This window comes from Halichoerus grypus, chromosome 4, assembly GCF_964656455.1.
Source record: "Halichoerus grypus chromosome 4, mHalGry1.hap1.1, whole genome shotgun sequence".
In the NCBI taxonomy this organism is placed as follows: Eukaryota; Metazoa; Chordata; class Mammalia; order Carnivora; family Phocidae; genus Halichoerus; species Halichoerus grypus.
In genome coordinates, this window is record NC_135715.1 from 61803028 (window position 1) to 61825146 (window position 22119).

Genomic DNA, 22119 nt, shown 5'->3' on the forward strand with positions numbered 1-22119 from the left:
AGTCCATGATCTTAGATCATGCTCATGTCCAGTTGATTGGGGGGTTCCTTATCCTCCTCCCTTCCCTATCCTCTGTCCTAGGCCTTTAGCCTCAGATTAATATCTAGCAGCTTTCTAGAAGGTTGATAGCAAAGTATCTTTATAAAGAGCAAGGGTCTTTTTTTGTTGTTTGTTTTTTAAAGCTGAGTTTATTTTCATTTGCAGTAGAGAATAACCATAGAAGACACAAGCATGGCTGCTCAACTTCTTTCTCTTAAAATGAATGTTTTAATTGCTCTAAATTAGAACATACTAGAGTGATGGGGTGGGAAAGGCCATGCAGAGTCTACTATTTAAGTAAAATGTCCAGATCTTGCAGTGATTTAGAGAAAAGCAAAGAAAGTCTTGTGTTGAAAGGCAAGAGGAGTCTCTTTGCATGTGATGCTGTGCCATTTTCAGTCTTCCTTATCTCCTAGTCCTTGTTTTATTTTTATAGGAATTAAAGGTAAATTATACTGAAACACATAGAAATAAATATTGAATGGGGTGCTTTTAAAACCACTTTTCTCTCTGAAACTTTTTGAAGCTTTGGGATAAGTAAATTAAATGTATTTCTTTTGTTATATAAAACTTGAAGGAATTGAAAGCTAGGGGACAAAATAAAGTCCATAAAGTCTTAGCTAATCAAGCCTCTAGATCCAATGACAAATTTATAGAAAAACAAGAAACAGAAGAACGTGTTAAAAGACACCATGAGATGCAATTAGTAAAACTTAGATATAGGAAACTAAAGAACAAATCATCTAATTTCTTCTTCTCCCCCCTCCACTCCTCTTCTTTTCCTTCTTTCCCTCCTCCTCCTCCTTCAACAACAACAATAACAACAGCAACACATGGGAAACATGAATGGGGCAACTTATAATTTAATAGAGAATTAAGATCTATAACAATTTATAGTAATTACTTGGATCCCAGTTCAAATAAACAAACTACATAAAAGATTTATAATCTTGGAATAACTTCAGGATAGCCCAGTAGCAATGAGCATTACTGACCTTAGATCGTGGGCTTTAATAACACTCTTCACTAAGAGGAACTAAGGTTACTTGGAGAATTGGCCAGTTCCATGCATGATATACAGTATGAATTTAAAAAACCTTGTCATATTGGATAGCAAGGAAGGTATCAAAGACTACCAGTGCCATAGTGAAAGAACTCAAGAGATGGGAAATGTGAGCATCAATAAGAGTAATTACTGCATTGAATAGAAATAGTTCACATATGTTTGAATTCATGAGTTTATAATGATACTTTAAAAAGTAAAAACTAATTTGTCATCATCAGAGGATGCCAAAGTTGGGTAACTCATGATTCGAAACTGGGCAAACAAGGGGGGGAAGAATCAAACATCTGTTCTTTTTTTCTAATGTGAATGGTGCCATTGTGATAGCCAAGTAGACGAGGGGGAAGTTTCTTGCTGCAGAAGTATTCCAGGTAATAATTGAAAGAGGAATATTAATATTTTGTATGCACTAGTGAATTGGTGGATCTAGGCATTGAACATGAATGAATAGTAAATATCACAAAAGTAGAGACAACCAGATATTGTGCACCCCTCAATGGAAGAACATAGCACCCTCATAATATGTCTTCACAAAATACCTGAATATGATTAAGTCTCTAGATGCAACTACCAATTCATAGGAAATACAGAGGGCGAGGAAACAAGTTACACTGCACCATGGGGCTACAATCACCAAAATTCAGGTTGTGGGAATTTTATAGGACAAACAATCCATTTTCTTCAACAAATATATTGCAAGGAATAAAAATCAGGGATGGATAAGGAACCTATAAGATCCAAGGAGATTTAAAGGACATCAATTAATTATAATGTGTGGACCTTCTTTCTATATTATTTTTTTAAGTATTCTAATTTTTAAAAACTATAAAAATGTTCATGACATTTTTGGGATGAGGAAATTTGAACATTGTCTCAGGAATTACTTTGTTAATGTGATACTGGTTATGTTAGAATCTTTATCTTTTATAAGTACATGCTGAAATATTTACAGAAATGATATGAAGTCTGAGATTTGCTTCAAAAGCATAGGGTTAGGAGGAGTGGTCTGTCTGAATGGAGATGAGGCCAGACCGACCATGGGTTGATGGTTGTTGGGGCCAGGTGGTCATTGTACTATTTTGTCTACTTTGGTATATGTTCAAAATTCTACATCATAAGAAGTTAAAAAAAAAAAAAAAGGGAAACGTGAACACTGCTCAATGTTTAATTATGTTGAGGAGTTAATGTTATTTTTTTTAGAAGTATGTTAGTGGCAGTTTGGATTTACATGTTTTGAAAAGATAAAATGGTTTCTGGGATTTACTTTAAAATAATTGGTGTTTGTGGGGGTAAAAATGAAATAAAAAGTGGTTGTTATTGTACAAGTTTGAAAATTGCCTAAATTAAAGGCATCATACAAAAGATAGGCTAGGCTGCAATTTAAAAAAAAAAAAAGGATTGCAGCATGGAATAATTAGTGTAAAATGCCTTGTGTCCATGACACATTGAATGAAAGCCATATGTTCTTTTTTTTTTTAAGATTTTATTTATTTATTTGTCAGAGGTAGAGAGCACAAGCAGGTGGAGTGGCAGGCAGAGGGAGAAGCAGGCTCCCTGCTGAGCAGGGAGCCCAGTGTGAGACTCTATCCTAGGACCCTGGGATCATGACCTGAGCCAAAGGCAGATGCTTAACCGACTGAGCCACCCAGGCGTCCCTATACGTTCATTGATATTTCTCATGCTAAGGTGTTGGGTCATCAAAAACAAAATCTGAACACAAATCCACTTAAAGCAAAATGAATGGAATATAAATCTGGCGATATTAAAGAAGACTTCTTTGTAGTAATCCTATAATAAAATAAGGAATTTCTCAGCCCCGTTCCTAACCCCTGTATCATTTGAAGGTCAATAATGCTATTGGGTGTGAGTAGCCAAAGAAAAATTGTCTAGAGTTGTTTACATAAACTGCATGCTAAATTAGTTCCCAAAGTTAAACTAGAAGTTTATCAGTTAGACCTTGAAATTCATATGTGAAAAAGAGATAAATTTACATATTACACAAAAGAAAAAAGATAAGCACATGTTTAGTTAAACTTTAAAATGGACTGGAATGGGATAAGAAGGCTGTTTTTATCAAATTGATAAAATGAGCTACAAAAGAAAAAAGTGACTTGATTATATAAGGTCTTAGGTTCTGGACACTGAAAAGTAGATAGAGGGTAGTGGGCGGGAGAATTTGGCAAAGTCAGAGTCAGAACCTGTGGAGTTCAGACGTCTCCAAATAAAGGGTTGCTGGGGACTGCTCCCTCAATCTCCATTTCAGTCCTCTGGTCGCAGATGTTGGAAATCTAAAACTAATGTGTGCCAGAGTCCTTTGCAGCTAGGATTCTGAACGAGAATTGGGCTCTGTTAGTTATATGAAGGAAGGCAGGAGTGAGGTGGGGGCCATCTTACTTTCTTGTTTTTTTCTGCCGTTTTGGTGCGGGTGCCCTACAGCAGCCTGGCAGCGTGCTGTCTTCGGCCTCCTGGGTATTGAGAAGCAGTTGCCGAGGCAGAGCTGATCTCGACTCTAGCCTCCTGGTCTCTGGATTATGGCTCTTGGAGTCTGTACCTTCAGTGGGAGCCTCAGGGGAGCAGCTAGCCTGGCGGACCAGTCCTCATTGTTCTGGGAGTCATTGCTGTAGGCTCACCTTAGAATGTGAGCCTTTCCAAAGACTTTGTGAGCACCCTGTTCCCCATATTAAATCTCCTTCTGTTTAATATGCCTAAAATGATGTTTCCTGCATTGTATCTGATGGAAACAAGCAGTGTTTAGGTTTTCAGCCCCTCACGAATGTTAGGCCTGCTAAAATTTACTTTTCCTTCTTCCTCCCAGCCCCCCACCTCAATGACCAGTTCCTCTCACAGATCTCTCCCTGTCATCCCTATGTCTCATTCTCTTGGTTCCTTCACTGTTTCTTGCCAGTGGTCCCTACATTCCCAGGTGTCAGGAGTCAGGAAGGGACCTAGACTTTAGGGTGGCCAGCTGGAGAAGAGATGCCAGATTGCCCCATACTCAACTGCCTCTAGGTTCATTTGCAGATTCAGCTGTCTTGGAACGTACCAATCTCTCCTCCTCCATGTCTCCTGCCACCATGCTGCTAACATGTAGAGTTTTTATCCCTATTCAAAGACAAGGCGCTCGAAGCTCAGAGATATTAAGTAACTTGTCCAGTGTCTGTGCTTAAGTGGCAGATTCAGGATTGGATCCCAGTTTTGTCTCACGAGTGCATGAACTTTAGAAAACACAATGTAGGTATATAATAAGCATCATAGTTTAGTTCTACAGCCCTGCCAATGATTGAGTGGGAGTTACCCAAGAAACGGAATGATTTCTTTTCTTCTACGCTGTGATAAAAAGCTTCCCGCCTTTCTGTTGGTTAGTGGGAGACAGCCAAAGAAGAGGGCATAGGGAAAAAACCTCACAAAGGATGAGTGAACAAAAGAGACAAAGGGCAGTGGAGGTGAGCTGGTGGTGCTGGTGCTGGGGGTCGCGTTGGCACTTCCACAGTGCTGGTGGCGGTGGTCCTGGTGAGGTTAGTGGTGGTGGTTTGTCTGCTGCTGGTGCTAGTTCTGCATCTGGGTGATTTTGGCCAAGTTCCTTAATTTCATTGAGCCTCCATTTCCTCATCTCTAAAATGGGGGGGGGGGAGAATAATACTACTTTGTAAGGTTAGACTGTGAAGAACTAAGTGAGTTAATTATCTAAAACATGGCAGGTGCTTAACACAGGGTATCCATTATATTAGCTATAAACACTTTAAATGGGGTCAATGCATAACCTCACTTGGGGAAGCTGATGAGAAAACAGGCAAATATCAAAGTGTATCTTTTAATTGACTAAAATAGATTTTCCATTAAGAAACTCTTTTCCAAACCTATGCAAAATATTCTAGTTTCTTGCAAATGAAGTGTTGTTTTTTGACTTGACAAGGGCATGGTGTACTCTGAGCCACTTACTGTCTGATGTTAAAAACAAAACGGAACAACAACAAACAATTGGTATTTGGCCTCAGTGACTCTGACCTGAGGTATCTGCCCACAGCCTGATCAAACTCTGCATGCACACTTCAAATAATCCATAGATTATCTCCTCTTAAGAGGAGCCCATCAATCTAATGAGTCATATTAAAGTAATTCCTCTTTCTACATTTGCAGCGTGTTAAATGCTTGTAAACATTATTCTGAACAGCTCTGGTGCCATTAGCCTTAGAGATGCTACAGAAATTTTATTGTCCCCCTCCTTTTCTTTCTTTCTTTTTTTTAGTATTTATTTATTTACTTTAGAGAGAGAGAGAGAAAGAGAGCAAGCTGGGGAGGGGCAGAAGAAGAGGGAGAGAGAGAATCCTAAGCAGACTCTGCTAAGTGTGGAGCCCGATGCAGGGCTCAATCTCACAGTCCTGACATCATGACCTGAGCTGAAATCACCAGTTGGAAGCTTAACCAACTGATCCCCCCAGGTGCCCCATCCCTCTCCTTTTTCATACATGTCTGTGTTTATTTAAAAATAATTTACACAGAGTTGAGAGCTCTCACATTGTATATTTTCTAAAGGGAAGAAGGGAATAATCCACTGGGTGTGTATTTCCCCATTTCTATTCAGAGACCATCCCACAAAGTATCTGGATCTGAAAGTCTATGAGATTGATAATATGCAAAAATCTATACTATTGGAAGTTGAAATGAACATATTTAAGTGGGATGTTTTATATAGAGTGTTTGCACAATGCTTAACTCACAACAGTCAATAAATATCAGTTCTTTTGAATATTTACTAGTGCCTTAGTTTGATGATCCTTACTCATACTATGTTCAGAAATTGTTTCCTTCATTTTGCAAGGAATTCTTACGCCTCCTTTTTTGCAATCTATTGGATATTGAGACCATATCATGATCTAACCTAAACATGATATAACTTCATGGGGGTAGGAATTACATGAAATTGAGGAATGTTCCTAGTACCCTAAGTAAAGGAGATATTACCTTCTACCAGTTTACACGTCATGTTTCAAAACTGTTTGCTTTGAGGTTAAGAGTCAGATCATCCCCTTGCTCTTCACTTAGTTAATTAATTCATTAAACTTCTAAGTAGTATTCAGACAACCTTATTTGTCTTCAGTCCCCATCTATAAAGTGATTATCATGGCTACCCTACAAATGTGTCCATGACTATCAAGGCATACATATTTACTGGGGGCTGATTTTGGCAAGAAATACAAAGCAAGTGTGAGACATCCATAGACTGACTACGTAGCCTTATAGACCAAAGTGAAAGAAAACATTGTGAAATTTTTTTGTTGCTGTTCCCTGGGAATGATGCGGATGCAGGGCCAGGCAATTGCTACTTTTGTCTCTGTGTTGAGTGCCCATCAGGCTCTCTGGATAGGCTCCCTGTCCTCCTCACAGCCCAGCCCTTTTGAAGCTGCAGGTTGGGTCGAGATGACAACCTTTCTAGAAAAAGCGATATCATTCTTTGCTATAGGTACACACATGGCTGGCTCCCTAACCAGAAGTTTCAGGTAAGCTCTCAAGGTCCATTAGTAGAGGAATGAGAAGTGAGATTGAATCAAACCTTAGACTTACACTTTGGGTCTTGAGTTGTATTTAGTGACTGGTTCCTGAAAGGCTTTCCACCCCCTAAGCCCAGCACACTTGGGTCTTCTCCTTGGTCACATGAGGGTTACAGCCCTCAATGAGGAAACTTGGCGTCTGATAAGAAGCCTGAGTTTTGTTGTTGTTGTTATTGTTGTTTTCAGGTAGTACATGGGGGTCAGGAAGCAGGAGTGGAGGATGTCCCCTTGACCTGTGAGATAAGAAAACAAACAAACCCATCAGAAGCAGGAATGACTTTTGTTCCAATGCCTAATTTTAGAAGCAGACTGGGAGGAGATGAATTTGAGCATATATGAGCAACTCCAATAAACACTGGAGATGGAATGTTCTTGCTCTCACTCTGAGTGCTGGGAAACCAAAGGGCACAGGGATTTACAAAAACAGATAATTGCTGATAGATCCTAGTTTTCTACTGGAGTGTCTGAGATAGTTTGGCGGGCTCTCTGTGAACTAGGAAATCGACTTGGTAGGAACTGTAGGATGAAAAGTAACTTTTCCTACATTAACCATCCAGGAAGCAATGAGGCAAGTGAAGTATAAACCCCCAGAGAGATGACTCTCTTGATTGAATCTTTATGGTGCTCTACAATTAGGGCCTCTGAAGAGGTGTCTGAACATTCCAAGGAAATAGGAAGATGAAAGACTGTCAAGATGAGGGATGGCAGGTACATGGCATATATGCTAACTTCTTCCTTCCCATGCCATGGCAGACATCATCGATTAATCATGGTACTTCTTCCTGCTAAGATTTGCAACTTTTCTATGTTGAGATCTATATAATTGTGAAGACCACCTCATCCTGTGTGAGATCTTACTTTGTCCTTTTAGTTGGAATAAATTAGAAATCACAAGACAACAAGAGACTGACATCAGTCAAAAGGTTTCACTCTTCCTTTTTTCCAGTTTACTATCGTGGTCATGAAGTCTCTTAAAGTGAAGATGATCTAGGGGACTTCAATCTGGTTCAGGGACTGGTCTGATTTTTATTTTTTTGCGTAATGAGATTAAAGTTGATTTTTCAGCGACAGACTCACACTAACCAAACTTTAGGAAACCGATGTGGCATAATAATAAATATATTGACCTTTGTACCCATTTCTGACACAGAGCGCCTTGTTATTCATAAGGAGCCCCTTTGAGCATACCTGAGTTTATGCTAATGAGTAATGCTAACTTGGGGTTGGACCCCTACATAGCCTGGGATGGGGCTGGTCACCAGAAAGACCAAACGTTGGAACTTTCAGCCCCACCCGCCAGCCACCAGGAAGGTTGGTGAAAGGGGACCTGGAGATTAAAGCTCTATAAAAACTCTTGAACAATGAAATTTGATGAGCTTCCAGGTTGTGAGCCCATCAAGGTGCTGGGAGGGTGGTGAACTAGAGAGGACATGGAGGCTCCCTGACCCATCCCTCATACTTTGCCCTATGCATCCTTCCATCTGGCCATTCCTGAGTTGTATCCTTTCATAATAAATCAGTAAACATAAGTGCATGTTTCCCTGAGTTCTGTTAGCCATTCTAGCAAATTATTGAACCCAAGAAGGGGGTCATGGGAACCCTGATTTATAGCTTGGTTGGTTGGTCAAAAGTGCAGGTGACAACGTGGACTTGCCATTGGCCTCTGAAATGGGGGGCTGTGTTGTGGGACTGAGTCCTTAACCTGTGGGATCTCATGCTCTCTCTGGGTAGATAGTATCAGGATTGAATTAAATTTGTAGGACACACAGGTGGTGTCACTAAGAATTGGAGAATTGCTTGAGGTGGGGAAAACTCCCACACATCTGGTGTCAGAAGTGTTGAGCGTAGAGGAGAAAGATAGAGTTTCCTTTACAGATGTGTAAACTAAAATGCCACTTCATTAATGCTCAATGAGTATTATATTAGCATTCGTTTGACCTGGGTCTTACCTTCCTCCTAAGTAGAATTATAATTGGAAAGTTTCTTGAGAATTATGGAACCAAAACTGAAAGAGTCAGTTGCATAAATTCATTCATTTATTTATTGTTTCAATCATTGTGCACTGAGCACAAAGTGTCTGCTCTCATGGTGATGCCTCCATGGTGATGAAGGGAACCAATGATGAACGAAGAAACAACAGATAAAGTAATTTCAAATAGTATTAGGTGGCATGAAGAGTATAAAACAGGATATTGTGGGAGTGAATCAAACGTTTAATTGATTCACACTTCTTATCTGACCAGGCTTTCTACAGTTGGTAAATTCATGACACCAGAAACAGGGTAGCTAAGCCAGGTCCAGGACATGCCTTCCCTCGGCCAGTGCTTTAATGGGGACTGCCAAAACATGCCTCAGTGTATCCATTGGTCGCAGCCCCCCTACAGATTAATCAACATACCCTGATGCTGGAAGTAGATTAGAATCATGGTTAAAAGCCTGAGCCCTGCAGATGGAACAGACCTGGGTTCATACCCTGATTGTGCCATTTTTAGTCATTCAACAAAAGTGCATTGAGTTCATTGAATATTATATACCAGGCACTGTACTGGTGCTCTCACAAAACCTATGTGACAAACAGTGAGTGAATAAACATGAAATATGATATATATCTTTGTACACCCATGTTCATAGCAGCATTATTCACGATAGCCAAAAGATGAACGCAACTCAGATGTCTACTGATGGATGAATGGATAAACAAAAGGTGGTATAAACACATGATGGAATATTATTCAGTCTTAAAAAGGAAGCAAATTCTGACACGTTACAACATGAATGAACCTTGAGACCATTATGCTAAGTGAAAGAAGCTAGCCACAAAAAGACAAATACTGTATGATTCCAATCATATGAGGCACCCAGAGTCCCTTACAAAAGGTACACATAAATTCTTAGGGACGGGAAGTAGAACGGTAGTTGTCAGGGCAGGGGGAGGGGGATTGGGGAGGTGTTTCATGAGGACAGAGTTTCAGTTCTGGAGATGGTGGTGGTGATGGTTGCACAACCATGTGAATGTACTTAACACCACTGACTCACATACATAAAAATGGTGAAGATGGTCAATTTTATATCTTGCATATTTTACTGCTATTAAAAATGATACAAATCTAAAAGAGGGTGATGGTGATAAATGCTTAAACAGGTGACAGGAGATGACAGAAGGGACCTGAATAAAATGAGGGTGCAAGTCATAGGGATGTTTGAGGGAACATTCCAGGCAGAGGGAAAAGCAAGTGCAAAGAGCTTGGGTTGGGAGCATTTTTTTTTTTTTTTTTAAGATTTTATTTATTTACTTGAGGGAGAGACAGCACAGGCAAGAGAGAGCACGAGCAGGGTGAAAGACAGAAGGAGAAGCAGACTCCCTGCTGAGCAGGGAGCCTGATGTGGGACTCCATCCCCGGACTCCGGGATCATGACCTGAGCCGAAGGCAGACGCTTAACGGACTGAGCCACCCAGGCATGTTTGATGCGTTTGAGGATCAGCCAGGAGGCCCTGGACTGGAGTGGAGTGGGTGAGCAGATAGGAAACGAAGTTTGTGAGGGAGACCGAGGCTGAGGCCGGATCAGGTAGCAGCACTCTGTTGGCCATGGTAAGGATTTCAGGTGGTACTCCAGATCGAATGGGAAGTCATTGGAGGGTTTGGCCACAGGAGTGATATGGCCTTAGTCGTGTTTTTAAAGGAATCACCCTGACTCCTGGGTGGAGAATAGATTGCTGGGGCTCAAGCGTGCAGGCAGGATGACCAGTAGGAAGGGGATGCAGGTGGAAATGGGTGAGCAACCAGAGTGGCTTGAACTAGAGTGGCATGGGTGGAGACGCAGAGAAGAGGTTGGATTCTGCTTAGGTTGAAGGTAAACACCCAAATGGGATTGTAGCCAATGATGCAACGTTTCTGCGTCATGATAATGGACATCTGCTCATGTCTCACGCCTCCCCACTGTGACAGCTTCATTGCCATTCAGTCTGGGCCAACCCAGCTGCCTCTCACCGCCTTTGCTTCTCCTCACCGAGGCACAGGGGACATCCAGGTCTCTGATGTGGGCTACACAGGCCTAGAGATCTGGGATGCTGCCTCCAGCTCTCCATCTACTTGCTTCCCCCTGCCCCACCTCAGCACCCTTGCTCCCGCTCCTGGTTGGCAATGGTGGGCTGCTCTGGAAGGTCCCCAGGGTGTACTGCTCAGCCTGATGCTTTTGGACTCTCCATACCTAACCCGATGCATGTAAAGCCTCGTCCCATTTGAGAGATGTGGACCTTTGGGGGTGTGGGGAACACCGCCTCCAACCCCTAATTTCTGCCTCTCCTGGTCTTCTCTCCATTCTTCAGGCCACCTGCCCTCTTTCCTGGAGGACACCTCCCTCAGATGACACTCCCAGAGCTGTTTGCCAGGCCTGCCTTTTGAAATGTTAAAGAAGGGTGGATAAAGGGATGTAGAAAACCCCACTCAGTCTTGACTAAGCCTTTCCAGGGATTTGATAATCATATTATGGATGTTAGTAGTTGGAACCTTGATCCTTTTTTTTCCCTTGGCGTTCTCACTTTCACACCCTAATATACTTCCCCCCCAGCTCTCCCCAATCTACTAGGAAGAAGGTCATTTACAGAGAAATGCAGAAAAGGGAAGCACAGGGATGGAACCCCAAATATTACTTCTCTCACATGATTGAACTATAACTTTCACCAGTTTCTGTAAGTTTCCTGAGGGACGTCACCCGAGCCCCAGGAGCCATCTCCGGGGTGGTGGGAATAGGACTGGGTAGGGCGGGCGCCAGGCCCATCCGTTTCCCTGGTTGTTTGGCTGAGGAGGTTTTGGGGGAAATCTCCAGAGAAAATTGTTAAAACTAATCGGAAGCAGGTTATCATTGGTGTGGGGGAAAAAGCAGGAGGCGTGGAAACAGGCGGCCGTGCAGTTAGATGTCGGTTTGTGAAAGGTACAAGGAGCCATGGATAAAAACACAGTGTGTGCGTGTCAGGAACCTTCCAGGCCATGGTGGGCATGCCTGGCAGGACGAGAAAGCACCTGACACCTGTTGTAACCAGGCCAGCCCCTGTTTTCAGCATTGGGTTGGCTTCTTGTGCAATGGGGCCGGAAGTAAGGTCAGGTAGTGGTGAGATACGGAAGCTGTGGGCTTTGGTGCCCACACCGTCACTCAGAAGCTGTGTCATTCACCTCCAAGGGCCAGTCTATCAGTAAACTAGGAATCATACTGTAATAACCGCTGCCCAACCCACCTCACATTCTTCTCGGCAATGAAGTCCTCCTGGTATATAAAAGGGCTGCATAGATTCCTAAATTGGGACAAGTGAGGGATGGGAGGCAGAAGTTAATGAAGATAGAGACATTGTGATTGAAAGTTTCTTCAATAGCCCCGCTCAGGAGGCCTGGGTCACTTGCTTCCGTCCGGCGTTCGATAGGCTGCTTATCTCTTACCAGAAGCAGGGGTATTTGGTGGTAAGTAGAAGCTCTTTGTGGTGGCCTCCGGTGGGAGTTGGCTGGGTCTGCTGAGAGGGGTCGTCCCGGGGTTGACGTTGGCTCTTAGCAACAGGCATTTCAAAAGCACAATGCATGATTGTGGCCCTTTTGGAATACAGCAGTTGTGAGCAGTGGTCTATAGGACGCCAACTGTAAAATGTTGCTGTGTTCACACTCGTGCTAGAGACAAGGGAAGAGAAGCTGATATATTACTGCTGGAATTCTTCTATATTAAGGGGCAACTTTGCAATTTACCCCACAGAGCCTTCTGGAAGAAATTAGGATCATTTTTTTAAGAGACCTGGGCTAATACAGTGGGGCATTCATTCCTTTTATTTTATTCTTTACACGTTTGCAATAGGAAAATTTTATCATCCTGGAATTATTAAGTAGTTTGGGAGACGGATTATTTATTTTTAAATTTATTTTTTTGAGAGCGCCTTTCCTTATTTATTTTCATGCTAAAAAAATTTACCCTCTTGGAAGCCAAGTGTGTGTGTGTTTGTGTGTGTGTGTGTGTTTGTGTGTGTGTGTGTGTTTGTGTGTGTGTGTGTTTAAAAAACCTTGGCATGGGCATGAGAGCTGACCTTTGGCTTCAGAGGAGGAGGAAGTGCCTCGAGGGGCGGCCGTGGAGGGCATGAGGGAGGGCGGCATGAGTCAGTGTCTTTGCAACACCCTCCTCTCTTCTCAGGCGTGAGCCCCGCCGGTCCCTCCAATGCCGTCTCGGATAAAGAAATCCTGTAGAAGTGACCACTGTGGTGATGACAGTGTAAGTAGTTCCTCTTTTGAAGTCTTGATGCTCCCGGAGCTGTGGGAGCAAGTCAGCTTTCACAGACCTCCCTCAACTACTGACAAGCCCTGAGAAAATGCGTGTTTCCTCTCCAAGATGTAGGATAGTGTTGGTGACTACCAAGAACGATCGGCTGTAGGAGCCGGACTAGAAGGACTGGAGGCAGATGGATGGATGGCGTTTCAGGGTGGGCTCCGTGACCATGAACCATCTCCTCAGTTTTTGGCCACTGCCTCTCCCGAAAAGGGGAGCACCTGCGTTTGTTATCTGAGAGCTGCGGTCTCCTTCTGTGTCTGAGCAGACAGGGTCATCGTCCGTGGTTCTCTCTCTGCCAGTGGAAGATGCTCTTGTCTGCCTGCCTTCTCCTTCTCTATGAAACCTGTCCTACCTAATGGAAAGGGAGGACTGAGCCTCCTGCTTCCACGTTTCTAAAGCTCAGCTCCCATACACACCATCTTATTCTTGACTTCATGACAGCAGTATTGGGAATGGTATCACCCTCACGCTCCTCGGTAATGGCAAAGTCAGCAAAATGAGCACTGTTTTCATATAGGTGTGGTCTTAGGCACAACACATGCAATGAGAGAGAGAGAGAGAGAGCTTCCTTGGAGGGTCTTACATACTATTTGAGAATAGAGACATGCTTTCTTCCTCCAGCCTGCCATTAAAACTCATCTCACCAGGGTCATAAGTGACCTCCTAATTGCCAATCTCAGCAAATCCTTCCCAACACCTTTCCTGACCTGGCTGACATGACTTCATGTTTGAAAATCTTCCCTTGAACCTCTAAGACAGCATCCAGCCTTGGCTTCCCTGGCATCTCTCACAGTATGTCTTGAGGTCACTTGCTTCCTAAACCTGTCCCATAAATGTCGCTGCTCTTTCTCAGAGTTCCATTTTTGGTTTTCTTCTCGCTCCTTAATTTTTTTTTTTTTCTTAGCAATTTCATCTTAGCCCAGACCATGTGATTCTACATTTTAGTAAGCTTCTCAGATGTACTGATTCCCAAGCAGTTTTGGGAATTTCTGGACTTCTTAATTGCTCTGGTTCTTAGCTTTCCCATCTATAAAATGGGGATAATAATGGTACTTGCCTCATTGGACTGCAGTTAGGATTAAGTGGGTGATATATATGTAAAGCACTTATAACAGTGCCTAGCACATAGTCAGATTTATATAAAGCTCTGGTTGTTCTTATGTTTAGGCAGAAGACATAAGAAAATAGGAAATAAGCTTTCAAAGGAACACTGAAGTCTTTTTGCAGAGACAGATTGTTGTTCCCCAAAATCTAGTCTCCCTTTTCCCCAAATCCCCACAGCTGCCCAGCATTCCTCGTAGCTAGGTATGACCCTATAACTAGGTTCTAGCAACAAAGGCTAAGTGAAAATGTCCTGTAGCATTTTCTGGAAACTTCCTGGCATGTCAGCCAGCTTGTGCTCCTTGTCCTTTCTTCTTTCTGCTATTCTGCTGTCTGGAACTTGAGGTGATGGCTGCCATTTTGAAAGGTGAGCATGGGGATCATCTATCAAACTTGGTGGGATGGTGAGCTGGAAGCACATGGGTGCTCGAGGACCTCGTGGAGCACAGTCTCCTTAAACCCCCGGCCTATTTATTTATATCTGGACTTTCACACGAGAGGGGGGATAAACTTCTGTCTTCTTAAAGCCACTACTATTTGGGGTCTTCAAGCTGGATTGCAGCCAACCTAATCTTCATTTATCAGAATCTTAACTTAATCTTAACAGAAGGCTGATATAGGCAGTGCATGTTGAATTAGGCACCAAAGGCCAAATTATGTTTTATATGGTGGACAGTAGGAGAACTACTGAAGGTTTGGGGTAACACAATGGGAAATGCACTTTAGGAAGATTAACCTTCCAGTCATGTAATGGTAATGAAAGAGCCTAGAGGTGGGGAGAATAATTAGGATACTGATAGACAGTGGGCAGGACAGGTAGCAATGACAGTGTCAGGTGGGTGACAGTGGGGAAAATGGAAAGGAGACACTGGATGGCATCATCCATGTTAAAAGAGGCCCAGTGGTGCTTTGCAGCAGATAGGGTGTCTTGGTGAAGATGTGGGAGAGGGAAAAGGTGGCTTTAAGGTTTTGAATGAGATCTTTGGAGGATGGTTCAGTGGTTTGTTGGAACTGTCTTGTACTGGTCTCTTCCCCACTCTATTCATTGAGTTCATGTTGATAGCTTGAAATTGGCCATGGTGGGAATATGGGAACTCTATGGAAATCAACAAATGCTACAAGTCCCTTTCCCCCACAGAGTCAGTTTACCAGCATGTCACTGGTTCAAGTGCCCACAACACGAAAGTCAGGAGGAAGAGCTGGTTTGTGAGACAAAATGAGCTTCACCTTACCCCTGAAGATTTCACGTGTTGGGTAGCTGCAGAGCAGGTGGAAGCTAGTTTGGAAGCAAGCACACAGCAATAGAAATGCTGAAGCTCTGGGTATAAGAGATCATCCAGGAAGGTCTCCACTCTGTAGACCAAAAATAAAAGGGCAGAGAGCAAAACCCTCAGGAGTATCTCCTTTTAGGACTCAGGAGGAATAGAAACCAATGGAAACAGAAGAAACAGGTGGTGAGGGAGAGGGGAGACACAGGACAGTTTTGTGCCATGGGAATGAAGGGGAAAGAGAGAGAGGCCAGGAGCTGTAGCAAAGTTGAAGTCAATGAGGTCTGAGAAAAGGCTGCTGGATTTGGGGGTCAGCGAGCCATCAGATGGCAATATTTAGAGAGGGATGACTGCAGAAGCCAGATTCCTCAAAGCCTGAGCCCAAGAATATGAAACTAATTTGTACAGCATCCAGCAAAATTTCTAGTGCATCACAGGCTATGGATAAATGCATTTTGATGCATTTTATAAATGCAAAGTACTTTGGAGATTACTTGACTGTCTGAAGACACTGATCTTTAAAAACTGCATGGAGGTTGGGGCTATCTAATTCACCACAAGAAGAAAAGCAATATTGGGTGCAGTGGAGATTGTATATGGGGTGTGTGGCTTGGCCCATGTCGTCATGTTGTGATCTGTTGACTAAGGAGATGAGCCTGTCTGTATGCAGGGACTTCAGAGCTGACCACACTGTATGTGCATTAAGACTGCTCTTTGATTTGTAACTGATGTTGCTAGAGTTTTCTCTCATTTGCTCCATGGCTCAGTCCTACCCTTTGCCTGCAGCAGTCGCTTTTTCTTTGGCGGTTCTGTGTTGGCCTTTACATGCTACAACTGTGGTGATGCTTTTCTGCAATTCAATATCCCCAGAGTTAGGGCACCCGGGTGGCTCAGTCGGTTAAGCATCTGCCTTTGGCTCAGGTCAGGATCCCAGGGTCCTGGGATCGAGTCCCACATCGGGCTCCTTGCTCAGTGAGGAGGCTGCTTCTCCCTCTGCCTGCTGCACCCCTGCTTGTACTCTTGTGCTCTCTCTCTCTCTCTCTGACAAATAAATAAAATCTTAAAAAAAAAATACCCCCAGAGTTGTGCATGGAAGTCCTTAAAATACTTCTCTATTTCATGGTTACCTGCTTCTGTTGCGAAGGTGGAGGGATGGAAAAGAGGGAGAAGGAGCGATCATACTTGCAGAATGCCCACTATTTCTTTATTCATTTAACAACTATTTATTGAGCACCTCTAATTGCCAGGCCTTTTACATCTCATATCATTCTTCCAGGAAACTTTCTGGAAGGTTATCATCCTGTCCATTTTATAGATGAGCATTCCTGTGCATGTGTGGGAGAGCTGATTGTCATCTAGGACTTTATGGTGGGTAGTTCTTTTTTTTTTTCTTTTAAGATTTATTTATTTATTTGAGAGAGAGAGAGGGAGTGCATGAGCAGGGGGAGGGGCAGAGGGGAAAGGAGAGGGGAAGCAGTCTCCCGGCTGAATGCACAGCCCAAGGTGGGGCTTGATCTTACCACCCTGAGATCATGACCTGAGCCGAAATCAAGAGTCAGACGCTTAACCGACTGATCCACCCAGGTGCCCTGGGTAGTTCTTTCTTAGCACAGTATAGGTTTGATTCACAGCTGACATACAGATAATGGAATTCTCCAGTACTCTGCATGTAACATCCTCAGCAAGTTCAGTCCTGGAGTTATGACCATGTGTGGGCTTGGACATCATTGAGAGTTCAGTACCTAATCATGATCACATTCTTGTGGATTCTGCTTCCAATCACATGCTCCATATAAGCTCCACATGCTCTCTGTACCTAGGTTGTTGAGGTAGAAATATAGAACTAGGAACACTGGCTGAAACTGGCATCCATTTTACATCCATTCATTCAACAAAAACATAATAAACTCTGACTCTGCAAAACACTGGGATTATAGAATTGAATAATCCTTTGTTTCTGCCCTCAAGGAGCTTGAATGTTAAAGAGCAAGCTCAAGATGAGAGCTCCTCAGCCAAGTCAAAATCAATGATCAGATATGTAGTACTTTGTTGTGTAACCTGTGGTTTCTGAGCAATTTTGCTCTGTGGTTATCCTTACAATATTTTCTCTACCTAATTCGTATGACATCAGCTCCCTTGAGGAGTAAGTGCCTTGAGAGTTGGGACTGTGTCTCATGTGACTTTGTATCCCTACCACCTGGCACAATTTCTGGCACATAGGTGCTCAATGGATGCATGTTGAATTAATGAAGTACAAGGGCTGCTTATTAATTAATATTAGTATTTATCTTTTATATCAAACATGAGACCCAAAGACATTAATTTATCAGTAAATTTGGCACATACTAGAATTCAAATGTTCTAATTTCTAAATGTTACTGCTTTACTGTTTACTTATGTAATTTATTTTTGGCCTCAAGTATACAGAGTTAAATTCAATATACTTCTTGGGTCATGATTTCCTAAAATCAGTGTGCAAGGCCACTCTCTTTGTTATGTTTTATTTTCTTCTCTTACTTTTCTCATCCCCTGCTCCCTGCCCCCTGATACCCACTCTAATTTGTTGTATGCATGCATTTTTGAAGAATAAATAGTGTTTGAATTATACATGTGTTGCTTGATTTCCAAGCATTTAGACATTTTCTGGTTACCTTTCTGTTACTGGTTAAAGAACATACACCGTAAGATTTCAGTCCTTTGAAATGTACTGAAGCTTGCTATATGGACTAAGATATCCTCTATGTTGGTAAGTTTTTCATGCATATTTCAAAAGAGTATCTGAGATATATATGTATATTTCAATATATATTATATATTTCTGCAGTCGTTTGGTACAGTGTTTAATGTGTCTCAGGTCAAGTTTATTAATTACATGGTTCATATTTTTTATATCTTTATTGATTTTTATATCTGCTTGGAGAATTGTGTTAAAATCTCCTGTAAAGCTCCTTTTGCTTTGTATATTTTGATACTATGATGTATCATAGTGATATCACTATAATCACTTATCATAGTTAAGTGATTAGATATTTAGGATGGCTGTCTTCCTAGTAGATAGAAGCTTTTTTACTTATGAAATGTCTCTATTTCTAGAAGTGCTTCATGCCTTTGAAGTCTATATTGTCTAATATTAGTACAGCCATATCAGCTTTCTCAGGGTTAGTGTTTCCATGGTATATCTTTTTCATCCTATTACTTTCAGCACGTCTATTTCTACGTATTTAAAATGAGTCTTTTGTAAGCAACAGTCAAACAAATAATTGGGTTTTGTTTTGATTCCTCAGTCTTTCAACTGGAGTGTTTAGTCAGCTTGTATTTAATGTAATTATGATATATTTGGAATAAGAAATATCATCTTTCTATTTGCTTTCAATATATTTTACCTATACTGTGTTTCTTTTTTTCTCCTTGTTTGCCTTCTTCTTGACATTTTTAAATGTTCCCTTTCTTCCTCTATTAGTTTATAGTATAGTTTATGTATAAACTAATACATTCTTAGTATTGTTTAGTGCTTACTTGAGAGGTAACACGGATCTTTGTCAATTTAAAATCTAACATACATTCATACTGTTACTGTTTTCCAGACACAATAAACCTTAGAACATTTAACCCCACCTTCAATTTATTTACTATTGTTGTCATGTATTTTATTTTATTTTCTTAGAGGAGGGGAGGGACAGAGGGAGAGAGAGAGAGAGAGAGAGAATCTTAAGCAGGCCCCACGGCCAGCACAGAGCCTGATGCGGGGCTTGATCTTATGACCCAGAGATCACGACCTGAGCCAAAATCAAGAGTTGGATGCTTAACCGACTGAGCCACCCAGGAGCCCCTCTTGTCATTTATTTTAATTTTATATGTATTTAAAACCCCATAAGACCATTGTCATTTGATATTGTCAATGTTTATTTAGACAATTGTGTTTATTATGACTTACATTAATTGTGTTTATTTAGATTTGCCATTTGCATTGTTCTTCATTCTTTCCTGCACTTCTGAGTTTTTGTCCAGAATCATTTTTCTTTTGTGTAAAGAAAAGCATTTAGTGTTCTCATTAGCGTTGATGTACTGCTGATAGTCTCAGTTTTTGTTTGAAAATATCTTTACTTAAGCTTTACTTTTGAGGGATTTTTTTTTTCTGAGTATAGAATTCTAGATTGGCAATTATTTTCTTTCAATACTTTAAAGGATTCCATTGTCTTCTGGATTCTGTTACTTCCTCTGAGAAGTAAGGTGTCAGTAATCTATTTTTTTCTTCTGATTATGTCTTTGGTTTTTAAGTAGCTTCACTATATGCAAAGATATAATTTTTTTTATTATTATGTTATGTTAATCACCATACATTACATCATTAGTTTTTGATGTAGTGTTCCATGATTCACTGTTTGCATATAACACCCAGTGCTCCATGGAGAATGTGCCCTCCTTAACACCCATCACCAGGTTAACCCATCCTCCCCCCTAGAACCATCAGTTTGTTTTTCAGAGTCCATAGTCTCTCATGGTTCATCTCCCCCTCCGATTTCCCCCCCTTCATTCTTCCCCTCCTGCTATCTTCTTCTTTTTTTTTTTTTTAGCATATAATGTATTATTTGTTTCAGAGGTACAGATCTGTGATTCAACAGTCTTACACAATTCACAGTGCTCACCATAGCACATACCCTCCCCAATGTCCATCACCCAGCCATCCCATCCCTCCCACCCCCCACCACTCCAGCAACCCTCAGTTTGTTTCCTGAAATTAAGAATTCCTCATATCAGTGAGGTCATATGATACATGTCTTTCTCTGATTGACTTATTTTGCTCAGCATAATACCCTCCAGTTCCATCCACATCGTTGCAAATGGCAAGATTTCATTCCTTTTAATGTCCATCAACAGATGAATGGATAAAGAAGATGTGGTATATATATATACAATGGAATATTATGCAGCAAAGATATAATTTGTGTGTATGTATGTGTGTGTGTGTGTTTGTTTCTGGTTTGTAGCCTTCTTGAGTTTGTGGCTTGATGTCTTTTTATAACTTTCAGAGAATTCTTAGCTATTCCTGTCTTTCCTGGGATTCCACACACATTAGGCCATTTTCTTATACTCTTTTCCTATACATCTATACTTCATACTTTCTTCTGTATTTTCCTTCCTTTTGTCTTTCCTTGCTTCAGTCTGGACACTTTCTTCTGATATTATCTAGTCAACAAATTCTCTTTTGAGATAATTTTATAATTTCAGGTATTACATTTTTCACTTCTAGAATTCTCTGATTTTAAAAAAAAATGTAGTTTCTAAGTTTTTAGCTCTTGGCTCTTGGCCAATATTCTCCATCTTTTTTTTTTTTTTTAATTCTGAAAACATATTAACTGTAGTTATTCTAAAGTCAGTGCTTGATAACTTCATTATGAGGATTTCCTTTAGGCCAGTTTCTATTGTTTTCCTCTTGGGTCCCTGACAAGTTTTCTTCTCATATGTCTGGTCATGTGTGTATGTATGTTAAAGTATCTGTAATATAAAATTTGCTATTGTAACTATTTTAAGTGTACAATTCATTAATTCCAATCACATGTTCTACAACCATCACCATTATCTATTTGCAAAACTTTTTCATCACCCCAAACAGAAACTCTGTACCCACCAAGAAATAACTCTCCCATTCCACCTTTCCCTCAGCCTCTGGTAACTGCTAATCTATTTTCTGTCTTTATGTATCTGCCTGTTCTAGATATTGCATGTAAGTGAGATCACACAATATTTGTCCTTTTTTGTCTGGCTTATTTCACTTAGCATCATGTTTTCAAGGTTCATTCATCTTGCAGCATGCATCAGAACTTTATATCTCTTTAAGGCTGAATACTATTCCATTGTATGTATAATCACATTTTGTTTATCCATTCATCTGTTGATGGATACTTGGGTTGTTTCCACCTTTTGGCTGTTGTGAATGATGCTGCTATGAACATTGGTGTGCAAGTATCTGTGTCTTTGTTTTCTTTTTTTTTTGTATATACCTACAAGTGGCATTACTGGGTCACATGGTAATTCTATATTTAAATTTCTAAAGGAATTTCCAAACCATTTTCCACAGTGTCTGCAGAATTTTACATTCCCAACAGCAATCTAAGAGGTTTCCAATTCCTCTGCATTCTTGTCAACACTTGTTATTTATTTATTTATTTATTCAATTAAAGCCATCCTATTAGATATGAAGCAGTATCTCATTGTGGTTATGATTTGCATTTACCTAGTGACTAATGATATTGAGCATCTTCTCATGTGCTTATTGACCATTTGTATATCTTCTCTGGAGAAATATCTATTCAGGATCTTTGCTCATTTTTTATATTGGGTTGGTTGTCTGTTAGTTGTTGAGTTATAGGAATTCTTTATATAGTCTGGATATTACATCCTTATTACATAAATGGCTTGCAAACACTTTCTCCCATTCTGTAAAGTTTTTTCTCACTCTGTTAACAGTGTTCTTTGAGGCACACATTTTTAATTTTGATGAAGTCCAATTTATTTTTTCTTTTGTTACCTGTGCTTTTAGTGTCATATTTTTTAAAGATTTTATATATATATATATATATATTTTTTTTTTTTTTTTTTTGAGTAATCTCTACACCCAACATGGGGCTTGAACTTACAAGCCCCAGATCAAAAGTTACATGCTCCACTGACTGAGCCAGCCAGGAGCCCCTATTGTGATATTTAAGAAATCATGGCCAAATCCAAGGTCATGAAGATTTGTCCCTATGTTTTCTTCTAAGAGTTTTATAGTTTTAGCTCTTATGTTTATCCATTTTTA

General features: G+C 40.9%; 1 protein-coding gene across 3 annotated transcripts in view; it reads left to right on the forward strand.

Moving 5' to 3' along the window:
- Positions 1 to 22119, forward strand: part of LOC118549992 (uncharacterized) — a 228818-nt gene that overhangs the window by 71561 nt on the left and 135138 nt on the right. Inside the window, exons 1-2 of one of the 3 annotated variants that reach the window (XR_013447005.1) lie at positions 11965 to 12104; positions 12817 to 12894. The exons of the other annotated variants lie outside the window; for them this stretch is intronic. The gene's annotated coding sequence lies outside the window, so the exon portion shown is untranslated. Of the gene's footprint in view, positions 1 to 11964; positions 12105 to 12816; positions 12895 to 22119 lie in introns of those variants that run through there. 3 annotated transcript variants of the gene reach the window in all.